The 13,215-nt window shown below is 45.3% G+C and overlaps 1 protein-coding gene across 13 annotated transcripts in view; it reads right to left on the bottom strand.

Moving 5' to 3' along the window:
- The window catches only part of LOC101022334 (leukocyte immunoglobulin-like receptor subfamily A member 3), a 109,080-nt gene that overhangs the window by 46,510 nt on the left and 49,355 nt on the right, over positions 1 to 13,215 (bottom strand). The gene's annotated exons all lie outside the window — the stretch shown is intronic.

Raw genomic sequence — 13,215 nt, 5'->3', positions numbered from 1 at the left:
TCATCCATTCGAGTGGGCATGTCCTGCAATGATCTGGAATTGTGGTCTGTCCTAGATGGTGACTAATCATTTTCTGCCTCTGATCTCCTTAAAAGGATAGAAAGGGCAGGGCGCGGTGGCTCACACCTGTCATCCCAGCACTTTGGGAGGCCAGGGCGGGCGGATCACGAGGTCAGGAGATCGAGACCATCCTGGCGAACACGCTGAAACCCGTCTCTACTAAAAAATACAAAAAACTAGCCGGGCGAGGTGGCTGGCGCCTGTAGTCCCAGCTACTCGGGAGGCTGAGGCAGGAGAATAGCATAAACCCGGGAGGCGGAGCTTGCAGTGAGCTGAGATCCGGCCACTGCACTCCAGTCTGGGCGACAGAGCGAGACTCCGTCTCAAAAAAACAAACAAACAAACAAAAAAAAAAAAGTTAGCCAGGTGTGAGGTGGTGGGCACCTGTAGTCCCAGCTAGGGAGGCTGAGAGAGGCAGGAGAATGGCATGAACCAGGGTGAGGAGGCTTGCAGTGGCGGGAGATCACCCACTGCACTCCAGCCTGGGCAAGCAAGAAGACCAGTCCCGCCCCAAAAAAAAAAAAAAAAAAAAGATGAGAGGACCTTCTAATTTTAGGGCTGGAAACATAGGGTGGGAGGGGAAGGAGGAAGTAGAGGTTAAAACAAACCCAAAATAAATCATGTCTAATGGTCAGGAAGGCAAAGAAGGAGAGGCTTACAGGAGGCTGAAAGTCAAAGTGCCGGGCACTGCATGAATACCGCTGCATTCAGGTTTCCAAGCACCTGCGTTTAGTACCTCATTCCGTATCCTTTGGGGTCACTCTCAGAATCACGGGGCAGTATCTCTTTTCGAGGATTTCCATGTGTGTCTCCACACTGGTGTGTAAGGAGCTGATGGGAAGCTATTTCAGCCAAAGCCTGATGCATCGGACAATCTCTGGGGAAAAACAAACTCCCAGAAATGGGGACTAGAAAGTCATATACGTATTGCCGAGTGTCTCCTGTTATGGAGGGAAGTTCTGTATCATGGTCTGCAACTATCAGAGATCCTGGTGTGGACCTGTCCTTGTTACCTGCTGCAGTGGTGTCCGCGATGCGTGCTGATCTCAGAAATTCCTTCCCTTCTCTCTTTCTCTACCCTATTCCCTTAACCCTGGTACCCAAATCTGTTACCTGCGCTCATATCCTTACGTCCTGCTTTCAGAGTAACCTGTGCTAGGGAAGGAGTGGGAAATATGCCAGGAAGTTTTTCGATGTCCTCACCCCTTTTCTAACAGCTCAACATGACTTATCTTTACCAGTCCCGGACTTCTTCTTGTATTTTGCTGCTTTTTTTTCAGACAGGATCACGCTCTGTCACCCAGGCTAGAGTGCAGAGGCGCAATCTTGGCTCACTGCAACCTCAGCCTCCTGGGTTCAAGCACTTCTCCTGCCTCAGCCTCCCGAGTAGCTGAGATTACAGGCAGCTGCCACCACGCCAGGCTAATTTTCGTATTTTTAGTAGAGATGGGGTTTCACCATGTTAGCCAGGCTGGTTTTGAACTCCTGACCTCAGGTGATCTGCCCGCCTTGGCCTCCCAAAGTGCTGGGATTACAGGCATCGGCCACATCACGCAGCCTCATTTTGTTTTTGTAGTCATGCACTCACCGTTCAGTAAATCTTATCCATCCTTACTTAAGAAACATTTAAACATGTCAACCTGTGGCCATCCCAGGACACAAGAGATAAAGGCGAGCAAAGCAGATATATTGGATTCACAGTAACCCAGACTTCATTTCCAGTTACCTCCCCTTCTGGAAAATCTAGCATCCTAGCAAAAACTAAGTTGATAAAATCACTACACAAAAAGTTTAGAAATAGGACCAGTCCCGGGAAGGAAAGATTTAAAGCAATAGGACAGGATGAAAGAAATACTCACTGGGTACTGCACTCACCTCCTGGGTGCAATAGTCTCATGTAGCAAACCTGAGCATATATCCCCATATCTAAAATAAAAGTCGAAGTTCAAAAAATAAAGAAAAAAAAAGAGAAAGCAATCACATATTTTGTGGATTTGAGATGGAGGGTGGTGAGGAAGCTGAATGAGAGGTCAGATGGTGATGATGAGTTGGCATTATCTGAATGAAGGGATGCCTGGGGGTGGAAAGAGAAGCATTGCAGGTGGTCCTGGGCAAAGGTATTTGAACGGGTGGATCCTAACGCCTTACAAGAAGTAAAAAGACCACAAGAATCTTTTCATTCTTTTCAAAGTATGTTTCACTGTAGAATCAAACTTTTGTGAGATACTAAAAACGACCTAATTGGAATGAATCATAAATTTCCAACTTAATTTGGGGGCACGGGTGTTCTGTGATTCATAAGAACTCATGTTTTATTGTTTCGTTTTCTTTTTTTTTATGATTATACTTCAAGTTCTGGGATACATGTGTAGAATGTGCAGGTTTGTTACAGAGGCACACACGTGCCACGGTGGTTTGTTGCACCCATCAACCCATCATGTACATTAGGTATTTCTCCTAATGCTATCCCTCTCCTAGACCCCCAACTCCCTGACAGGCCCCAGTGTGTGATGTTCCTCTCCCTGTGTCCATGTGTTCTCAGGATTCAACTCCCACATATTAGTGAGAACATGCCGTCTTTGGTTTTCTGTTCTTGTGTTAGTTTGCTGAGAATGATGGTTTCCAGCTTCATCCATGTCCCTGCAAAGGACATGAACTCATCCCTTTTTTCATGGCTGCATAGTATCCCATGGTGTATATGTGCCACATTTTCTTTATCCATTCTATCATTGATGGGCATTTGGGTTCGTTCCAAGTCTTTGCTATTGTGCATAGTGCCATAACAAACATACGTGTGTATGAGTCTTTATAGTAGAACGATTTAGGATCCTTTGGGTATATACCCAGTAATGGGATTGTTTCATGTTCAACTGATATCACGTGACACCGAGAAAGATGATTCTTAGCTCCTACCCCACGTTGCATCTCCTGGGCAAGGGTCAAGTTATGACTGGGTTTAGTGAAGTTTGATCAGTTGGGGGTTGACTGGCCCATGGGGGGATCCCCAAAATGTCAGCATGTGGAAAACTCTATGGTTGCTCAACTCTCCCTTTGGCTGAGTCATTCCTAGCTCATGCTAGACTCTGCCTTTCTCTATTTTGAATATAGCTCCCTTGTTTCCTGTCTCTGTGCTGTCAGTCTAGTGAGATTGATAAGATAGTTGTCCCAGAATAGAATAAATTCTTTCCCTGATCTCCAACCACTGATTCACTGCACTGGACTGCCCGGACAATGAACTAAACCCTAACCTCTACATTAATCAACTTAATCTCAATTTTCAAGCATAAGAATACATTTAGCCTTAGATTGCAATAATCTGGACTTCATTTGAAATTACTTCAAATGAATACTATTGGCCCTTGGACAGGAACATTTTCTGCCTTAAAATGATTTTTCTTATTTTTAAGGTGCCCATTATATATATATATATGTCCAGTTGTAGTCTAGGGTGATAAGATGATCAACCAGGTGTTACCCTAAGATTACCTAAACAAAAGTACCTGGAAGAATTTGCTCGGGAGTTTTTCCATGTTTTCAAAGAAAGACACTCCAAGTGTTCTGATAGTCTTTTGGGTGTGGGAGAGCAATGGAGTTCAAGTTGCTATGAAAACACTTGCCATCAGTTTGTGTGCTCTTACCCTGTGTCATTCCTATAATCCACAGACCCAGGGTCTCCCAAGCACGGAGCATCTCCAGGTTTCTGGAGGACAGACTGCATTCCATGCTCTCCATTTCACTGTTGTACATTTCAGGTTGTGGCTATTTCCTTAAGTTTATCACCACCACACCTGCCTTCTGCTTTTAGTTGCCAGGAAATACAGTCCCACACCACTAGAATGTCTGGAGTAGTACTTGGCAAACCAGATACAAGCCTTCAAAGAGTAAAATTTCTCCCACTCCTAGGCAGGTGTCTGGGAAGGAACATTGCTGCTGTTCATCTCTTGGATGGGATCCAGAATCCTCCCAAGACTTGGTTCCTGGGTCGTATAGGCAAGAAGAGGGGAGAGGGAGGATCTGTTTTATGGATTTTATGGTAGTTTGCCAGGATGTGGATGATAGAAGCTCAGTCCACACTTGGTTAATAAGTCTCTCTCTCTCTCTCCCATCATGTCTTGCAGATGTACATGTAGCTAATACATTTCCATATCTCCATTACGGATATGCTTCTCTTGCTCCAATGCCTCCCTCACTATCTCCACTTCTGTGATATCACAATCCAACAGCAGAAGCCACTGGAAAACCCCAAGGGTCCTTAAGTACATCTCTGAGACTTTTATATCAGGGTTAGATTTCTCTGTTGGATTCAGGGACTTTGATCACATTTTAAGGGTTAAGTGTGAAGATTTTCCAATTCCCAGCATGGCTTCAAAGACAGTGGGGACTGCCGTGACTGGCTTTACCTCAGACACTACCCCCAGTCTCTCTGTCTCTTGGCCTGGCCGCCTCCCCCATGGACCCTGAAATCACACAAGATTCTGGACCTTTGGCAGCACATAAGCTGAGAATCATCCACCATGTTGGAAACATCAAAGGCTCCCTTATGCTCAGCTTTGAATTTGAGGCTGTGAACAATGTTCTTATCTTTCAGTTTTGGGTTTCTCTATTTGAGCCTGGTCTACCACCTGTGGACAGGCTTATCTGAGCGTCTCAGTGTGCTACTAAGGGCCCTCATTTTCAGGCTTCTTTTGCCATCTCTACTTCAATTCTCATCACACTTCGTTTGTCCCATCTACTGGGACCATGGAAATGTTTGCGTTCGTCTTACCCATGAGGTTATCTGTTAATCTGAATATCTGCTTCCAATGCCTTTCAGCATTTTCCTCACCTCCATCTACTGGAAATTTCTTACTTGTTTTTCCAAGCCCTAGCTTAGGTGCCACTCCCTCCAAGAGGCTCTCTGAGCACCCACACCCCCAGCAATGAGGTCTCTCTCTGGTCCTGGAGCTTCCTGTGCTGCCTCTAACAGGACTGGCTCTGCTTAATTGTCAAAAATGCAAAAAGAGCAGGAAACACTCAGAACCCCTGTGGGGTCCCTTCTTGTCCTACCCCCACAGAACATTACAAATAGATATAAATGTATTTCTTTAGTAGTGTTTTATTGCAGCCTTTTCAATAGGCTACAATATCTAAAGATTCTGTCTGCATTTTTATGTCCCATTTTAATAAATACTTCCAGAACGTGGAAGGCAGAAGAGAGGATTTTCCTCTCCCTTCAGGACAATTCTGTGTTGGAATTTACTCTCATTATGGAGAGAAGAAAATATGGTAGACTCATATTTTCCATGTTGGAGGAAAGATGCATTGTGCCATATCATAGTGAAGACACAATGATGGTTTTGATGAAGACAGTAATGATGATGAGGAGCAGGCCAATGTTGGGGATGATAATAAGAATAACGATGGTGATGATAATGATGATGATGATGGTGGTGACAAAAATAATTGCACGACGGTGCTAATGTTAGGTGAGTCAGGTATCTTGAACACAAAAAACGATGCCAGGCTCAGCTCTTTGAAGTCAGGAGTCAGCATACTGTGACCCTACTGTCAAAACTGGTTCCTCACCCATTTCCATAAATAAAATGTTATTTATTGGGCCATAGCAATGTTCATTCATTTACAAATCGTCAGTGGTTGCTTTCACCCTACTGTGCTAGAGTTCAGTAGCTGCAACAGAGCTCCTATTGCCTTCAAAGCATACACTACTTACTATCCTGTCCTTTGCAGAAAATGTTACTGAGCCCCGTGGTTAGTGAGGCAGGTACACTACCCACTAGTACCTGGCAGCAATATTTGAAGATGAGCACTCCTACCAATCCAGTGCTATGGGCGTTGAATGTGAGACGCACAGTTTAAGGACCTTTCTTAGAGTTCCACAGGGAGTAACCAATGGATATTGCATTTAACGCACAGCCTCAGAATACAGAGATGAAGTGCGTCACCATTGAGCGGTACTGACGATTCCTAGGAGGATTTAAAGTCAGGAATCCACCTCATGCAAGCCCACACCATGTGGTGTCAAGAATCCAACCAGGCCGGGTGTGGTGGCTCACGCCTGTAATCCCAACACTTTGGGAGGCCAAGGTGGGTGGATCACCTGAGGTCAGGAGTTCAAGACCAGCCTGGTCAACATGGTGTGAAACCCCATCTTTACTAAAAGTATAAAAATTAGCCAAGTGTGGTGGCCCATGTCTGTCATGCTAGCTACTCAGGAGGCTGAGGCAGGAGAATCACTTCAACCCAGGAGGCAGAGGTTGCAGTGAGCTGAGATTGAGCCATTGCACTCCAGCCTGGGCAACAAGAGCAAAACTCCATCTGAAAAACAAAACAAAACAAAAACAAAAAACAAACAACAGCCAAAAAACAAACAAACAAACAAACAAAAAACAGTCCAGCCAGGGCACTTGTTCCCTCTCTGAACCGGCCTGGGTTGAGGTTTCAGAAAACCGGCTATTTCCCATATGGTTTCCAATGGATCCAACTGTTATCACCTGAGGTTCTTCCAAAACCTTTCTATTTTTTCATTGTTAGTTGCGAAGCTCAAAACCTAAAGAATAAACATTAAACAAAATGATCCATTAATAATAATCAAAACAGAAGATAGGTAGAACCAAAGATAAGTCAGAAGGGACATGGCTGTTTTTCCAGAAGCTTCTTGACTTCCTTTCACAATCTGTGTGTGCAACAACCACCATTATTTTTAAGTGAGTCATTTTGTTTCTTTATTCATAATTTTCGCATCTTTCTATTACTTCCTAAATGAAATATACTGTCTCTTTCCAAAAACCGCAGTCATTTCACATGCATTCTTTTTGGCCTCCTTCTTTCACACACCATTATATTTCCAGGATTCATCTCTATTTTTGTTGGTAGACCTAGTTTATGCATTTTTCACTACTGTACAATGATCTGTTTTATAAATGCAACACAAAGTATGTATTCATTTTGGCCGGGAGTGGCGGCTCACGCCTGTAATCCCAGAACTTTGTGAGACCGAGGCAGGTGGATCATCTGAGTTCAGGAGTTCAAGACCAGCCTGGCCAACATGTTGAAACCCCATCGCTACTAAAATACAAATATTAGCCAGTGTGGTGGTGGGCACCTGTAGTCTTAGCTACTCAGGAGGCTGAGGCAGGAGAATTGCTTGTACCCGGGGCACAGAGATTGCAGTGAGCTGAGATCGCGCCACTGCACTCCAGCCTGGGTGACAAAGTGGGACTCCGTCTCAAAAAACAAAGACAAAAAACAAAAATTAGCCAGGTGTGGTGGCAGATGCCTGTAGTTCCAGCTACTTGGGAGGCTGAGGCAGGAGAACCATTTCAACTCAGGAGGTGGAGGCTGCAGTGAGCTGAGATTGTGCCATTGCACTCCAGCCTGGACGACAGAGTGAAGCCTCTTAAAAAAAAATGTATTCATTTATCAGAGGATGAATGTTTGTATTTGACAGTATGTGGCCGAGGGGAACAATGCTTCTCTCCCAGTTCGTTTGCCTGTGTCATGGGGCAGATGTGCTCTGTTTTTTGAGTAATCTCTGTGGTAAGGCTGCCTGGTCATAACTGCCCATCACTTCCCCTTAAAATTCCAAACTCCTCCCCAAATTGGCTAAAGCAATTTGTGAAACTCTCCACAGTGTATGATATTCTACTTGTTGTATCCTGTCTTCAACAACTGGCATTAAAATGGAAACAAACCAATAATAACAACAAATTTGTGTCTCTTGTCTTGGAATTCACAATCTCGTATAATTTGCACCACCACCGTGAAGGAGCCATAATTGCCACCAGTTACGCAGGAAGACACAGAGGCTGGCAGAGGAGCTGTCACTTGCAGGAGGATGTGCAGAGAGTGTTTGTTCAGGTGCTGGTGCTCTGGAAGGAGCTACAACAGCAAACACCAAGGAAAGAGAGAGGAAACTACAGAATCCAGATAGCCTGTTGGGATATCATCCTGGATTTGCATTTCCCAGTCTAGACATAAATTTCAGTCCCTTGATTCGGTTACTCAACCACACTGCCTGAGTCTCTTCACTGAGGGCTGCAGTCTCAAGGCTCAGCAGCGTGCATCAGGCTAGGTGGAGATTCTACAGGAGAAGTTTGCAGGACACCGTGTTGAATAGATCTGGAGGTTGAGTGGAGTTGTGCGTAGACATCCTTCATGTGGGATGTGGCATCACAACATGGGGGCCAGGGAAGGAGAGAAGCCAGAGACGGAGGAGACAGCAAGGCAAGAAGAAAGCAGGGCAGGCTCATGGGGGAGGCGGCTCCTCCAAGGGTTTTTCCAGCCCCTGTCATTACTTCCTGCACCAACAATATTGCTTCATCATCTACATCCTCAGCACAGATCTCACACAGCTCATGCCCCGAAATCCGTACCACCTTTCTCATGATCATAACTGCATATTTGTTTCTTCAAAACTATACTTTAAGTTCTGGGGTACATGTGCAGAAGGTGCAGGTTTGTAACACAGGTATACACGTGCCATGGTGGTTTGCTGCATCCATCAACCCGTCATCTACGTTAGGTATTTCTCCTAATGGTATCCCTCAACAGACCCTAGTGTGTGATGTTCCCCTCCCTGTGTCCATGTGTTCTCATTGTTCAACTCCCACTTATGAATGAGAACAGGCAGTGTCTGGTTTTCTGTTCTTGTGTTAGTTTGCTAAGAATGATGGTTTCCAGCTTCATCCATGTCCCTACAAAGGATATGAACTCATCCTTTTTTTTTTTTTTTTTGAGACGGAGTCTCACTCTGTCACCCAGGCTGGAGTGCAGTGGCGTGAGCTCGGCTCACTGCAACCTCCGCCTCCTCCCGGGTTCATGCCATTCGCCTGCCTCAGCCACTTGAGTAGCTGGGACTACAGGTGCACACCACCACGCCCAGCTAATTTTTGTATTTTTAGTAGAGACAGGATTTCACCATGTTGGCCAGGATGGTCTCGATCTCTTGATCTCATGATCTGCCCACCTTGGCCTCCCAAAGTGCTGGCATTACAGGCGTGAGCCACCGCGCCAGGCTGAACTCATCTTTTTTTATGGTTGCATAGTATTCCAGGGCATATATATGCCACATTTTCTTTATCCAGTCTATCATTGATGGACATTTGGGTTGGCATATTTGATTTTATCCAGGGTTCTACAGATGCCAAGGATGGGGCACAGCTCTACTTAAATTTACCTCTTTGTCTCTCCTTGGGAGCTTCTCTGAGTGTGCCATGCCTGAAACACCACCCACCAGTCACCACCAGGATCGATTGCAGCTGCTCCATGCACAAGAGACTACTGTGTAGTCTGGGAGCAGTTGGCCTGGGGACAGTGGGATTGGAAGGCCATGGAGGGTAGGAGAGGTCACACTCCACACAGCAGCCAGAAGGGAGGATATTTCAATATTCTCAAATCAATAGATATGGTACTTCATGTCGACAGAAGGGAAGACAAAAAACACATGATCATGGCCAGGTTCAGTGGCTCACTCCTGCAATCCCAGCACTTTAGGGGGCTGCGGCGAGTGGGTCACCTTAGGGCAGGAGTTGGAGACCAGCCTGGCCAACATGGTGAAACCCCGCTCTCTTAAAAATACAAAATATTGGCCAGGCGCGGTGGCTCACGCCTGTAATGCCAGCACTTTGGGAGGCCGAGGAGGGCGGATCACGAGGTCAGGAGATCAAGACCATTCTGGCTAACATGGTAAAACCCCATCTCTACTAAAAATACAAAAAATTAGCCGGGCGTGGTGGCGGGCGCCTGTAGCTACTGGGGAGGCTGAGGCAGGAGAATGGCGTGAATCTGGGAGGCGGAGCTTGCAGTGAGCCGAGATGGCACCACTGCCCTCCAGCCTGGGTGACAGAGTAAGACGCCGTCTCAAAAAAAAAAAAAAATATATATATATAATATATGTATATATAAATATATGTATATATATGTGTACATATATATGTGTGTGTGTATATGTGTGTGTGTGTGTGTATATATATACACTAACTGGGTGTGGTGGCGGGCACCCTCAGTTACCAGGAGGCTGAGGTAGCAGAATCACTTGAACCCGGGAGGCAGAGTTTGTGGTGAGCTGAGATTGCACCACCGCACTTCAGCCTCAGTGAGAGAGTGACAATCTGCCTAAAAAAAAAAAAAAAAAAAGTCATATGATCATCACAAAAGATGTTTAAAAAGCATTTGTTCAAAATTCAACATCCCTTCATCATAAAAACATCAACAAATTAGGCCTAGAAGAAACTCACCTCAACAAAACTTCCCAAATAATTCCATTAACAAGTGTGTAAAGGATCTGAACAGTCATTTCTCAAAAGAAACCGTACAGATGGCCAACAGCTATATAAAAATTGTTCAAAACACTAATCGTCGGCCAGGCATGGTTGCTTGTGCCTATAATCCAGCACTTTGGGAGGCCAACACCAGCGAATCACTTGAACCCAGGAGTTTGAGACCAGCCTGGGCAACATGGTGAAACCTCATCTCTACCAAAAAAAAAAAAAAAAAAAAAAAAAAAGCTGGACCTGGCGGCACACACCTGTAGTCCCATCTACTGAGGCGGCTGAGGCAGGAGGCTCACTTGGACCCAGTAGGCAGAGGTTGCAGTGAGCCAAGATCGCACTACAGCATTCCAGTCTGGGTAACAGAGTGAGACTTCACCTCAAAACACAAACAAACAAACAAAAACCCACAATCATCACTGGCATACAAATCGAAATCACAATGAGTATCATCTTGTTTCAGTTAAAGTGTCTATTATCAAATAAACATATAAAAACATGCTGGGCTGGGCACGGTGGTTCACACCTTGTAATCCCAGCACTTTGGGAGGCCGAGGTGGGCGGAACACGAGGTCAGGAGTTTGAGACCAGCCTGGCCAACATGGTGAAACCCTGTCTCGACTAAAAAGACAAAAATTAGCCGGGCGTGGTAGTGCTCACCTGTAATCAGGAGGCTCCTTGCTACTCAGGAGGCTGAGGGAGGAGAATCGCTTGCACTCAGGAGATGGAGGTTGCAGTGAGCCGAGACAGCACCACTGCACTCCAGCCTGGGTGACACAGTGAGACTCCATCTAAATAAATAAATAAATAAAAATAAAAACATGCTGCTGAGAATGTGGTGACAAAGTAACTCTTACACACTGCTGGTGGGAATATAAATTAGTACAGCCATTACGAAAAACATGGAGATTCCTCAAGATACTGAAACTGCAATTGTAAAACCCGTGATTTCACTACTGGATATCCATGCAAAGGAAAAAGCCTCAGGACATCACGAGAGTCCCTGCACCCCTGTGTTTATTGTGGCACTCTTCACAAGCCAGCATACGGAATCAACCGAAGTGTCCATCAGTGGATAAAAGGGTAAGGAAAATGTGGTGTAGATACACAATGGAAGAGGGGTCATCCTTAAAAGAGAATGAAATCCTGACATTTACAGCAACATGGTTGGAACTGGAGGTCATTATGGTCAGTGAAATAAGTCAGAAACAGAAAGACAAGTCTCGAATGTTCTCACTCATACGTGGGAGCTAAAGAAGTGGATTCCTGGCCGGGCGCGGTGGCTCAAGCCTGTAATCCCAGCACTTTGGGAGGCTGAGACAGGCGGATCACGAGGTCAAGAGATCGAGACCATCCTGGCTAACACGGTGAAACCCCGTCTCTATTAAAAAAATACAAAAAAACTAGCTGGGCGAGGTGGCGGGCGCCTGTAGTCCCAGCTACTCGGGAGGCTGAGGCAGGAGAATGGCGTGAACCCGGGAGGCGGAGCTTGCAGTGAGCCGAGATCGCGCCACTGCACTCCAGCCTGGGTGAAAGAGTGAGACTCCATCTCAAAAAAAAAAAAAAAAAAGAAGTGGATTCCTAAACAGAGAGAGTAGACTGGTTGACCGGGTGTGATGGCTCATGCCTGTAATCCCAGTGATTTGGGAGGCCAAGGCAGGTGGGTCACTTGAGGTCAAGAGTTTGAGACCAGCCTGGCCAATGTGGCAAACCCCTACTCTACAAAACATACAAAAATCAGTCAGGCGTGGTGGTGTGCACTATGGTCCTAGCTACTCGTGAGTCTGAGGCAGGAGGATCGCTTGAGGCCTGGAGGGTCGAAGCTGCAGTGAGCCATGATTGTGTCACTGCATTCCAGCCTGGGCAACAGAGCAATACCTTGTCTCAAAAGAAAAAAAAAAAAAGGCCAGGCGCGGTGATTCACGCCTGTAATCCCAGCACTTTGAGAGGCTGAGGCAGATGGATCACTTGAGGTCAGGAGTTCAAGACCATCCTGGCCAACATGGTGAAACCCTGTCTTTAGCCAGTCAGGTGGCACCTGTAATCCCATCTACTCAGGAGGCTGAGGCAGGCAAATTGCTTGAATCAGGGAGGCAAAGGTTGCAGGGAGGCAAGATCGCGCCACTGCACTCCATCCTGGGTGACACAGCAAGACTCTGTCTCAAAAAAAAAAAAAAAAAAAAAAGATGTAGACTAGTGGTTACTAGAGCTGGAAAGGGTGGGGGATAAGGAGATGTTAGTTATGGAGTACAAAACTACAGTTGGATAGGAGAAATAACTTTGAGTATTTGACAGTACAGTAGGGAAAGTATAGTTAACAATAATATATTGCATATTTCAAAACAACTAGAAGAAAAGAATTGTAATGCTCTCCAACACAAAGAAAAGATAAATATTTGAGGTAATGGATACCCTAATTGCCCTGATTTTATTGTTACCTATTGTATACAAGTACCGAAACACCATAAGTACCCCAAACCTATATACAACTGTCATATATGGATAAAAATAAATAAAGAGAACTCTGGCACCAACTTCAAGGCATAACATGTACAAATCCAGGGGATCTATTTATGGCATTGGTTGTGCTGAGTGTGCTAACTAATTTGATTGTGGAAATCATTACACAATGTATACATATATCAAATCATCACGTTGTACACCTCAGTATATACAATCTTGGTTGATTAAATCATTTTAAGAATAAAAGAACGATTTTTTAAAAGGATAAAAAGGAAAACACTGAACTTATCTGTGGCTCTTCTTTTTCCCTGCTCAGCTTTGAGCAACTGTGAAGGTAAAAACTGGATGCAGGTGACCTGTGCACCCTACGACCTGGCATGGGGTTCCCAGACGTTAGGTCTTTAGGATTATTTGTTGAGGTACA

Source organism: Papio anubis, chromosome 20, assembly GCF_008728515.1.
Source record: "Papio anubis isolate 15944 chromosome 20, Panubis1.0, whole genome shotgun sequence".
In the NCBI taxonomy this organism is placed as follows: domain Eukaryota; kingdom Metazoa; phylum Chordata; class Mammalia; order Primates; family Cercopithecidae; genus Papio; species Papio anubis.
The sequence above is the reverse complement of the archived record's forward strand: the minus strand, read 5'-3'. Positions and strand labels throughout refer to the sequence as shown.